Genomic DNA, 11,040 nt, shown 5'->3' with positions numbered 1-11,040 from the left:
GGAAGGAGTGATAGTTCCCAGTGGTGGGAGACCCAATCTGATCCAGACCAGTGATCACAGGATGAGAACCTTTTAAAACCTTTGAAACGAAAGTGTTAATCTGAAGACTTTTCTCCCAGTGGGGCCAGTGCAAGGCATTTTCTCTCTCTATCTCTTGTGCTCTGTGTATCTGCCTCTCTATCTCTTTCTCTCGCTATGCTCTCTCTCTCTCTCTCTCTCTCTCTCATAGTCTCTGGATGTATGTGATGTCATGTATGTACTCTGACAATAAATCATTTATAAGTGAGTCTTATACAATTAAACAAAACGGGACACAGAAAACAAAATATTTAATCGCGAGTCAGCAAAAAAGAGGGTGAGAGACAAGGAGATTCAGTACCGCGATGTCCTAGCTCTATTTGAAGAATTTGGTCTCCCTGATAACCCACCTATTATGGCCCCTGTAGAAATAGCTTATAGACCCCCACCCTATACATATGTGGAGTCAAAAGGTGCCCCTGGCACCCCAGATGGGATCCTGGAGTCACGTCCCTTATATCCAGATATTGAGACACTGGGGTGTGACAAGAACCTCGGGAATAGGGACACATCAGACGAGGTACAGGCCCCTTTAATAAAAATAGAAGGGGGAGTAATAGATGTAGAGACCCCTCTGGAGTCCAAAAAAATAGAAAAGGAGTTAGAGATACAGAAATGGAACATGAAAAAGGTTCAGGATAACATTAAAAACTTAAACAGAGATATTAATGTGCTGGGGCAGATCAGTGAGGATCAAAAAGAATTAATGGTAGGTGTATTGAAGGAAGTGGAAAAGATAACTACAACACTGTCAGGAGAAATTAAAGCTGAAGGAATGGTAATAGGAGTAAAGGACGAAAAGTGTAGTACAGATGAGGAAACGAGATACGATCCACCATGGGAGGAAAGTAGAAGGAAAAGACTCGGGAGGGAGAAAAATAGACATGCCTACCTGGACATAGTTAGGACAAAAGAGAAAGATGTGAAACAACTAAACTATGGCCGAAAAGATTATCTTAGAGATGAACGTGACCAATATACCTTTGACCCTGAGACATTGGAAACTGATAGGGACAGTGACAGTGACAAAGAAGAGTCAGAACAAGGTGGGATAAATAAATCCATGCCAAGAGTAAAGAAGGAGCAGAAATCCCCAAAATTGAGATATCAATGCCCATTACTGATCACGGGACGGGGAACTCAAAAATATGTACCCTGGTCACGAATGGACTTAGAGAGTTTAATGAAAAAACTACCTCCGTTGAGTAATGGGGCTAGTCCATGGATTTCTTGTTTTGAGCGAGAAACCTGCCAAGAACAATTAGCACTCGCAGATGTCAGAACTATCATGATAAAATTAAAGGCAGAAGGGGCCCTGAAGCAAATAGAGAAAATTGTAAGAAGCAGTAAATTGGGGGATGAAATAGAATTTAACCCACTTCGGAATAAATTTTGGGAAGCACTTAGAGAAACATTTCCTACACCCTATAGTTTGGATGCCTTGGTAACCCTTCAACTAAAGGAAGGAGAGACTGCACACGAGTATTTCACTCGAGCATGGGACTTATGGGAAACAGGGACTGGAGAAAGACCCGACCACAGCCCCTTAGGAAGGGCTCACTTTCGTAATGGGATAATAAACGGACTACCTGCTACGGTTCAAGCAAAATTAAGGGACATTGTGGGATTAGAGACAATGTCAGAGGATTTGTGGAAAAGACACCTGACACATGCAATCAAACGACATCGTCAATCAGAGCATGCTAAGTCAGAAAGTGCATCCCAGAAGGAGGTGGACAAAACAACCGATAAATTGGTGAGAGCAATAGAACATATAGGGGTTAAATTAGCGGCCCAACAGATAGTCCCACAGGTCATGGGGCCAGTGATAAATCCGGGACCCCAAGTAAGAAATGGTTGGGAAAGACAGCTAGGTACAATGTGTAGAGGGGAACATGTAGTATGCTGGTACTGCCAAAGTCCTGGACACTACCAGCGGAACTGTCCGGAGGCTGGGAGAGCAAGGGGAAAAAGATTACCCTCTATTAGAGGCTATCGGGGAAGAGGAGGAAACTTAAGAGGACAAGCAAGGGGTAGGGGTGGACACATTGATGGGCCCCAGAGAATCGGGGGGTGGCAGAGTGATCAACAAGTCCAGGCACCTCAGTGTAATGACTATATTGAGGAAGGTGCTGAATTTGATTATTGAAGGTGCCCTGGAGAATCAAAAATCACGCCTCCCTGGGAGCCACCAAAAATTTGGGGGACGGTAAATGGAGAAAAAATTGAATTTATGGTTGACACAGGGGCAGCAGTTACGACAGTGATTAAAAAACCCCCAGGGAGCACATTTTCGGGCAAAACATTATCTACAATAGGATTCTCCGGGATAAGGGAAACACAACCCTATACAGATAACATCGACATGACATTTGGACGACAAAGGGTTAAAACGCCTGTCCTGGTTGTGCCAAGTTGCCCCATTAATTTATTAGCAAGGGACATTCTTACCAAACTAGGAATAACCATACAATGTTCTGAGAAGGGCCTTCGGTTAACATACCCAGGGGATACAATAAGAAGGGGAGGACAGTTTATAGTAATGACCCCATCTAACGCTTCAGAAGACTCTGTGGAGGTTAGTATTTTCTGGAGTCGGCTACTGTATGATGAACCAGGCCCAGGGCTGATTAAACAGTTTTTTGAGTGGAGGGCCAGTATTCCTCGGTATGGGGATTACCATTATCCACTAGATCCTATGCATGTTACATTAAACTACACCATCCACCCGGACCAGGAATATGAGGAGAGGTGGGACTCTCTAAAAGAAGGGAAGACAGAAACGATACATTGTCCATTTATCTTTGTAGGTAAGGAGGGAATAGCTGCTATGGTTGTCATGACAGAAGAACAAATGGAGTGGTTCTGCTTAGGAGTAGAAAGTGTGCCTCATGTGACCTTGGGTATTGCCAAAGATCATCACGCTCGACAGCTGGGTCCGATGGTAAAGGAAGCGATAGGGTGTGAATACAGGCAGACAGAAATCCCGGGATATTCCACCTCGGAGGGAGGAAAATTTGTCAGACTGAATATTGAAGCATGGGACCAGGTTGTGAATGAGAAAGTAGAAAGAGACCGAGCCATAGAAGGAGAAAATATTGATCACAGAGACTCAGACAAATATCTTTCTAATCTGAGTCCACATATATGGACAACGGGTCCCTATGATGTGGGAGTAATAAAAGGAGAGGTATTTCTAGAATTGGCCAACCCCGGGCAGAAACCAATATGGAGAAAACAATACCGCTTGTCGCCCAGTCAGGAGGAGGGTATTAAAGGAACGATAGAAGGGTTAATGGAGTCAGGGGTTTTAAGGGCGGCACCTGACAGTATGTGGAACACGCCCATCATGCCTGTTCCGAAACCAGGTAGAAAAGACTGGAGGATGGTACACGACCTCCGGGAGATTAACTTGGCTACCAAGACCATCGGGAGACCAGTCCCAGACCCATATGTAGCACTTAGGGCTCTGAGTCCGGAGCACGAATACTATACTGTCATTGATCTGGCAAACGCATTCTTCTGCTTGAATTTAGCTGAGGAATGGCAAGACTGGTTAACTTTCACTTACCAAGCACATCGGTACACATACACTAGATTACCTCAGGGTTATAAGGACAGTCCAGGACTGTTCAATCAGGCCCTTAGCGAAATCCTAATGAAATTAAAGCTCCCGGAAGATGTTACACTGATTCAGTATGTAGACGACCTACTATTAGCAGGGAAAACGCCACATGGGTGCCTGACAGGGCAGCCAAACAGGTTACTGGTTATCATGAACATATACAGGGGATGATTTTGAGGTCCCATAACAAAAAAAATGAATCTGAAACTAAGGAGACTTGTAGCAGATTGAATGACTACACAGATGAGTTTTGTGGAAGAAGAGTGCTGTACAACCGGCTCCCCGCTAACTGGGATGGTCGGTGTGCTCTAGTAACCCTTAATGCGCCAGTGCTGATTGTCAAAAGGCAGGAGGGAGACGAGGATTCCCTAGAATTGCGCCACACAGAGAGTTGGCTGTGGAGAAAAAGGAGGAGTGTTGAACTCTTGGGGCCGGGAGGAAGGAACCCTGATGGGGTATGGATTGATGCCAGTGGCCAAGCCCGGAATATTCCAGACGAATTTAAATTAGCCGATGAGATTGCAGCTGGGTTTGAAAGCTTTCCTGTTTTTAGTGCAATTTTTCCCATCACTGTAAATAAGAATGTTAATAGGATCAACCTTATTCACTATAATGTCCAGCGCCTTGCAAATTTGACCAGGGACGTTGTTGAGGCAATACATCAACAACTGTCAGAAACTTCCCTTATGACACTTCAGAATAGGATAGCGATTGATATGGTCCTGGCAGAGAAAGGTGGAATGTGTGCTATGTTTGGAGATCTATGCTGCACTTCTATCTCTAATAACACAGGGCCAGATGGATCACTCACTCAGGGGTTAACGAAACTTAGGGCATTGGCGAAAGAATTAAAAGCCCAGTCTGGAGTCTCCAATCCTGTTTTATCCTGGTTACAGGGAGTGTTTGGGAGATGGACCACATTGTTAGGACAACTTTTGCTGGGTTTGTTCATTTCTGTATCAATTTTTATCACTTGTGGCTGTTGTTGTATTCCATGCATTCGAACGCTGGTCACGAGGACCATAGAGACAGCCTTTGCTGACCGTGATGAACTGCCTCCGAAATATCAAGCTGTGCAGGCTGTGGAGCAAGACTATCTCACATTACAGGAGGCGGAGAAAGTTGCTGAGATCGATCTGGAGTCTGAAGGGGAATGTGATGGGAAGGAGGGATTGTGAATTAGATTGTTACACATATAATTTTAACCTTGCTTGTAACCTAAATATTATAACCTTGATTGTAGAACAAATATTATAACATTGATTGTAACACAAACATTATTAATCAGATTGTAGAACAAGTATTATGAATTAGATTGTAGACCATATGTTAACTTGGGAATTTACTAATGTACGGGGGGTTAGCTAGTTTTTTGCTTGGGGGCAAATGGGATGAAACTTGTAAACGGGCAATGGGATCGGGGTGACGGATGGGGGGTGTACGCAAAGGAGGGTTGGGGGAGCCCTCGCCCACCAGCCGAACTACCCTGTGAACAGAACCCGTATAGAGCTTGGCAATAATAGGCGAACTAATATAACGCGGTGGTAGCATAGTCAGGGCGAGATTGTCCTCTAAAGAGGACAAAGGAGGGATTGTAAGGTAAAACATCATGAGATGGGAATGTGTAGGGAGTTACCCTGTACAAGGCTGTAACAAGAAGGGGAGGTGTCCTTGTACTCCTGTTAGGTAAAACATCATGAGATGGGAATGTACGGGGCAGTAACAAGATGTGAATGCATCCTTGTACTTACAAGATAAGAGAGACATTGATGGATTGAGAGGCAGGAAGCTAGCAGGGAAAGGATAGCAACAGTTTTAGTCATTGGACAAGTAATGATATGATGATGTTCTAAGCACATATCCAAGGGTATAAAAAAATCACCATTTTGCTGATAACGGCAGAATGCATTCTCCGACTAACATGTTTAGTCGCAAGTGTTACAATCCGGTAATAAAGAACAAAGAACCCTGATTTCGACTCAGCCTGGTGTTTGTCTCACTCATTCATGAACAAAGCAGACCTAACAGTTCACAGTCCAATCTCACTTCTCATTCCTTCAAGTTCACTGGTTGCAGGCCATTCTTATACTGTGCACAGAATTGAACATATATAAAGTTCACCAGGTTTGGTGCTAGAAAGGTAAATAATTACTATTCAGGAATGTTCTTGTTTATTTTCAGAGAGAGGTGTGTTGTTCAGGGAAGCATTCGTGTTCTTTTGACTCAACGTACCAGCATCTGAAGTCTGTTATCTCTTCAGAAAAGCTCTGATAGCTTTAGCTTGGAGTAGAGCTGAACCAGGACTTTGCAGGTATTTAAGGGAGTGTGTCGGCAGGGTTTGTTCTGGACCAACAATCTCACCAAATGACTCTGCTTGAAATTAAGATTCAAACCATTTTGAGGAATACAACAGGAAATGTTCAACAAGAGCCTGGTGTTCCCAGAGGAGTTTTCTTTCAATAGAGGAAATGAATATTTTTTAAAGTCCATTCATCTTCCTGATACAGATCTTTGTATTTAACTTTCAGGTTGCTATCTGTTTTTAACTTGGAGGCCTTTAATGGGGTGACTGGGTAGAATCTTTGCTTTAACCAAGCAGTTCGCTTGCAATTTTCCAGCTGTAGGATGTGTTGCAGTTGCTTGCAAGTTTAGCAAGTGGGATTATGATGTGAAACTGCAAGTCACAGTGTGATTTTTGTGTTTGAAAATGCCAATGTGAAAATTTTAACTTGTGTCTCCTTCATTTGTTTAAGTTTGCAGAGGAGACGTTGGGTCAAGCTGAGAGGACAGAGTTGGATGTCCAATTGGTGAATCGGCTGGGCAAAGCAGAAAGCACAAAATGAGGGTCTGAAAAAATAATGAAGCAGACTGAAGTGCCGTTGAACCAAACCCAGGTAAAGAAATTAATTTTGTGCTGTGTACTTAAAAGATCAAACAATTTGGGCTTTTAGTGGTGACCTATTTAAATGAACAAAATCTGATTAGAATTGAAGTTTATGGAATGTTTGAAAGTTTCCACAAAGAAATGGAGCATATAAATTAGATGTTGTAATTAATATAAATGAACAATACAATGAGCCTGGTGTCACAGTATCTGCCTCCCTCTACTGTACATCACTGTTAAACCTTCTCCCCAAAATGAACCTGATGTCAAAGTATCTGACACAGTTAACCGTACGTCATTGTTAAACCTTCTCATAAAATGTGAATCCTGTCTCATAGTTTCTGCCTTAGTCTATAGTACATTAATGTTAAACTTTCTCCCCCCCTGTGATCCTGGTGTAACAGTATCTGCCACAGTTTATTGTACATCACTGTTAAACCTTCTCACAAATGTGAATTCGGTGTTCCAGTATCTCCCACAGTTTAGTGTACACCACTGATAAACTTTCTCCCCATTGTGAATCCAGTGTCACAGTATCCTCCTCAGTCTTCTGTACATCACTGTTAAATATTCTCCCCACTGTGACCCTGGTGTCACAATATGTGTCACAATATCATACTTATCCTTCTCAGTGCTGTGCACCCAGTGTCACAATATCTGTCTCAGTCTACCGTACTTCACCGTTAACCTTATCCCCACTGTGAACCTGGTGTCACAGTATCTTCCACAGTTTATTGTACATTACTGATAAACCTTCTCCCCATTGTGAACACGGTGTCACAGTATTTGCCTCAATCATCCATACATCACCATTAAACATCTCCCCAATGTGAACATGTTGTCACTTTATCTGCCACAGTTTATTTTACATCACCTTTAATCCTTATTCCCATTGTGAACCTGGTGCCACAGTATCTATCTCAATCTACCATCCATCACCATTAACCTTCTCCGCACTGTGAACCCGGTATCCGCCGCAGTTTATTGTACATCACTGTTATACCTTCTCCATACTCTGAAATCGGTGTCACACTATCTGCCTTAATCTACCGTACATCACTGTGTAACATTCTCCCCAATGTGAACTGGTGTCACAGTATCTATCATAGTTTATCGTACATTACTATTAAAACTTCTCACTGTTGTGAAGCCATAATCTTAGTATCTGTCTCAGTCTCCCATACATAATTGTTAAACCTTCTCCCCCTGTTAACCTGGTGTCACTTTATCTACCACAGTTCATTTCACATCATCATTAAACCTTCTTCCTACCGTGGTGAACATGGTGTCACAGTATCTGACAAAGTCTAACGTACATTACTGTTAAACATTCTCACTGCTGTGAACTCAGTGTCACAGTATATGTCTCAGTATACCATACATCATCGTTAAAACTTCTTCCCCTGTGAACCTAGTGTCACAATATTTGTATCAGTCTACTGTACACCACCATTAAAACTTATCCCCACTGTGAACCTGGTGTCACAGTATCTGCCAAAGTTTACTGTACATCACCATAAAACCTTTTCCCCACTGTGAACTTGGTGAGAGAGAAGAGAAAGAGAGAGAGAGAGAGAGAGAGAGAGAGAGAGAGAGAGAGAGAGAGAGAGAGAGAGAGAGAGAGAGAGAGAGAGAGAGCACGGTCAGGACCTCGGCTTTATACCATGGGCCCTCTGGGCCCACCTGGTGGTCGGATGACATTAGGCCGGGTGCCTTGTATCTAGGCCACCTAATTGCCTTGTATCTAGGCCACCTAATTGCCAGCATATCATCTCACAGGTCACCACACTGTTCCTTTTGTGTTTCCCTTATTTGAAGTGAAACATTATCCAGCCAGACATCTCCTCTTGTGTGGACAACAAGGGCTTTGACCAGTCTGAAGTCAGGACTCCCAACCTATCTTCCAAATGGAGTTTTCCACAAGCTGCCACCTTGTCCTGTTCCAGTCCCAGCTGCTGCAGAACTGGAGAACGCAACTCTCTCTCTCTCTCTCTCTCCCTCTCTCTCTCTCTCTCTCTCTCACACACACACACAGAAAACCACATGACCCTCTTGGAACAGCCAAATGCACTCAGACTGCGGCACCGGAGCTAAACCTCTGAGTTTGTCCATCTGCTGCTTTCCAAAAGAATAATCCATTACTCCACAGCAGGTCAAATTAACACCCACTTGTGAAATCATTATAGCCATTCTTCAAAGTTTTTGCAAAGGCACCCGGAGCCTGGACTGTCTGCCTTGAGCGGAGCTCTGGCATTTGAAATGATATCAGTTTTAAAGTGTTTGTATGTGACCTACACTAAAAAACATGCCACAAGTCACTAGCAAGTGTATTTACTCAGCAGACATGGTCTACTGGCCTGTGGCAAACAGCAGAATCTACTTAGTGACAAGAAGGATGACCGGCAACAAAATATACAAGTGAACCGGTGAGGACTCGAAAGGCCAACATGGCCTGTTTCCACTCCGTAAATGGTTATATGGTTAATTTATCTCAGTTTAAAACTTATCTCTAACCAATATAAAATATAGCATAATCTGTCACAGTATAAACTCCTTGCAGACAGCATGTGATTTGAACCCTGGGCCCAATCGCTGGCGCTGAAAAGAGTTGTGATAACTGCTAAGCCAACCAGGGCACCCAAAGAATATCTAGATCCATCCCCCTCTGGGTTGTGGGCCCAGCACGCATCCACTGCACCGCTCAGCTTACATGAACACAGAATTCTGAGCGATGTAGATGGAACAAATGCAAGCAGGCTTTTTATTCACTGAGTTAAGGTGAGACAAGAACCAGAGGGCATGGGTCAAGTATGAAAGGTGAAATGTTGAAAGGGAACATTTGGGAGGAACATCTTCACACAGAGAGTGGTGGGAGAGTGGAACCAGCTGCCAGCTGAAGTGGTGAATGCCGGCTTGATTTTGAGAGTTAATAAAACTTTGGACAGGTACCTGGATGAGAAGGCTATGTTCCAGGTGCAGTTCAGTGGAACTGGATAAAATAATAGGTCGGCACAGACTAAAAGGGCTGAAAGGCCTGTTCTTCTGCTGGAGGTTTCTATGGAAGAGATTGTGCAGTCACTGATATCAGAGACTCATGGAATTGTAATCCACAGAGACTGACCCTTCAGACCAGCTCGACCCTGATACCCAAGTTGTCCTCTTCAACTGGTCCCATTCACCTGCATTTGGCCCATAACCCTCTGAATCTGTACCTGAGTAAATGTCCTTAAAACATTACAATAGTCCCCGGCTTTACCACTTCCTCTGGCAGCTCGTTCCACTCACCCCGCCGCCTTCTGGGTGAAAATGATACCCCTCAGGTCCTTTTCAAATCTTTCCCCTCTCAATTTAAATCTATGTCCTCTGATTTTACCTGTTGGGGAAAAAAGGCAAATTACCTTAAGATTTCAAGATCTCTGAGGTCCCCCTCAGCCTCCTACACTCGAAGGAGAACAGTCCCAGTCTATCCAACCTCTCCTTTAATTCAAAGCATTGGCAAGTTAATTGGGTGTGATCGGAGTAATCGAGTGGTTCGTGGGACACCACACTGTAATGTTCATATTAATACATTACATTTCTCTATGCTTGGTACATGTCTTTTCTCTTTTCTAAGCCTCTCTCAAGTCACCCCTCAGCCTCTGTCATTCCAGGACGATCAGTTCCCGTCGACGCTGCCTCTCTGATGACACAGCCCCAGTCCAGTCTAGAAATGATTTCTCTTGACTGAAATGCAGCAGGAACTTCACATCCTCAAGGGTCACAGAATCTCTCTGAAAATCCAAACCAAACTCCAGAAGCTGGTAACTGCAGGCATTAAATCTTTTGGTCGAACCCTATCAAAGATATTCCCCAACTTCTACCCATCTCACTCCCATTCTCTTGCTGAAAATGACGCACTTACCTGCTGAAGTCCACAGACACAAGACGTGGCAAGGGACCAAGACCAGAACAGGCCACAAGTCAACCTTGCAAGTTACAAATAATGATGCCTCCCTTCCACACAGACTGGTTGGATGAGAAGAACAGGATGTCATGGAAGAAAGCTCCGTGTCCCCCTGATGAACAGGCCCCCTTCATAGCTGCAGGTGAAGTCAAATCAAGTTTATTGTCATCTGATTGTACAAGTGCAACCCAACAAAATAGTGTAGTCTGGTCCTCAGTGCAAAACACGCAGACACAGAACTGGACACTACACACATACCAACAAAACTGTGGTGGACCATTGCATTACAGTCATTGTACTGGTTGACCCACCCCTGATATTGTAACTCCTCCCCCTTCAGGATTCCTAATAAAGACAGTATCGCCCAATCTACTCCCTCAGTACTTCAAATCGGGCCAACAGCATGCAAGATATGCCTGTAATTTTATAGTGATTAAAGCCTATTAATCTTGACTTCGGTTCGTCGTGTCTAATTGATAGCGCTACAATTTAATCACTCTGCCTGCATGC

The sequence above is a fragment of the Narcine bancroftii genome, unplaced genomic scaffold (assembly GCF_036971445.1).
Source record: "Narcine bancroftii isolate sNarBan1 unplaced genomic scaffold, sNarBan1.hap1 Scaffold_105, whole genome shotgun sequence".
Taxonomy (NCBI): Eukaryota; Metazoa; Chordata; class Chondrichthyes; order Torpediniformes; family Narcinidae; genus Narcine; species Narcine bancroftii.
Note: the sequence above shows the minus strand (reverse complement) of the source record.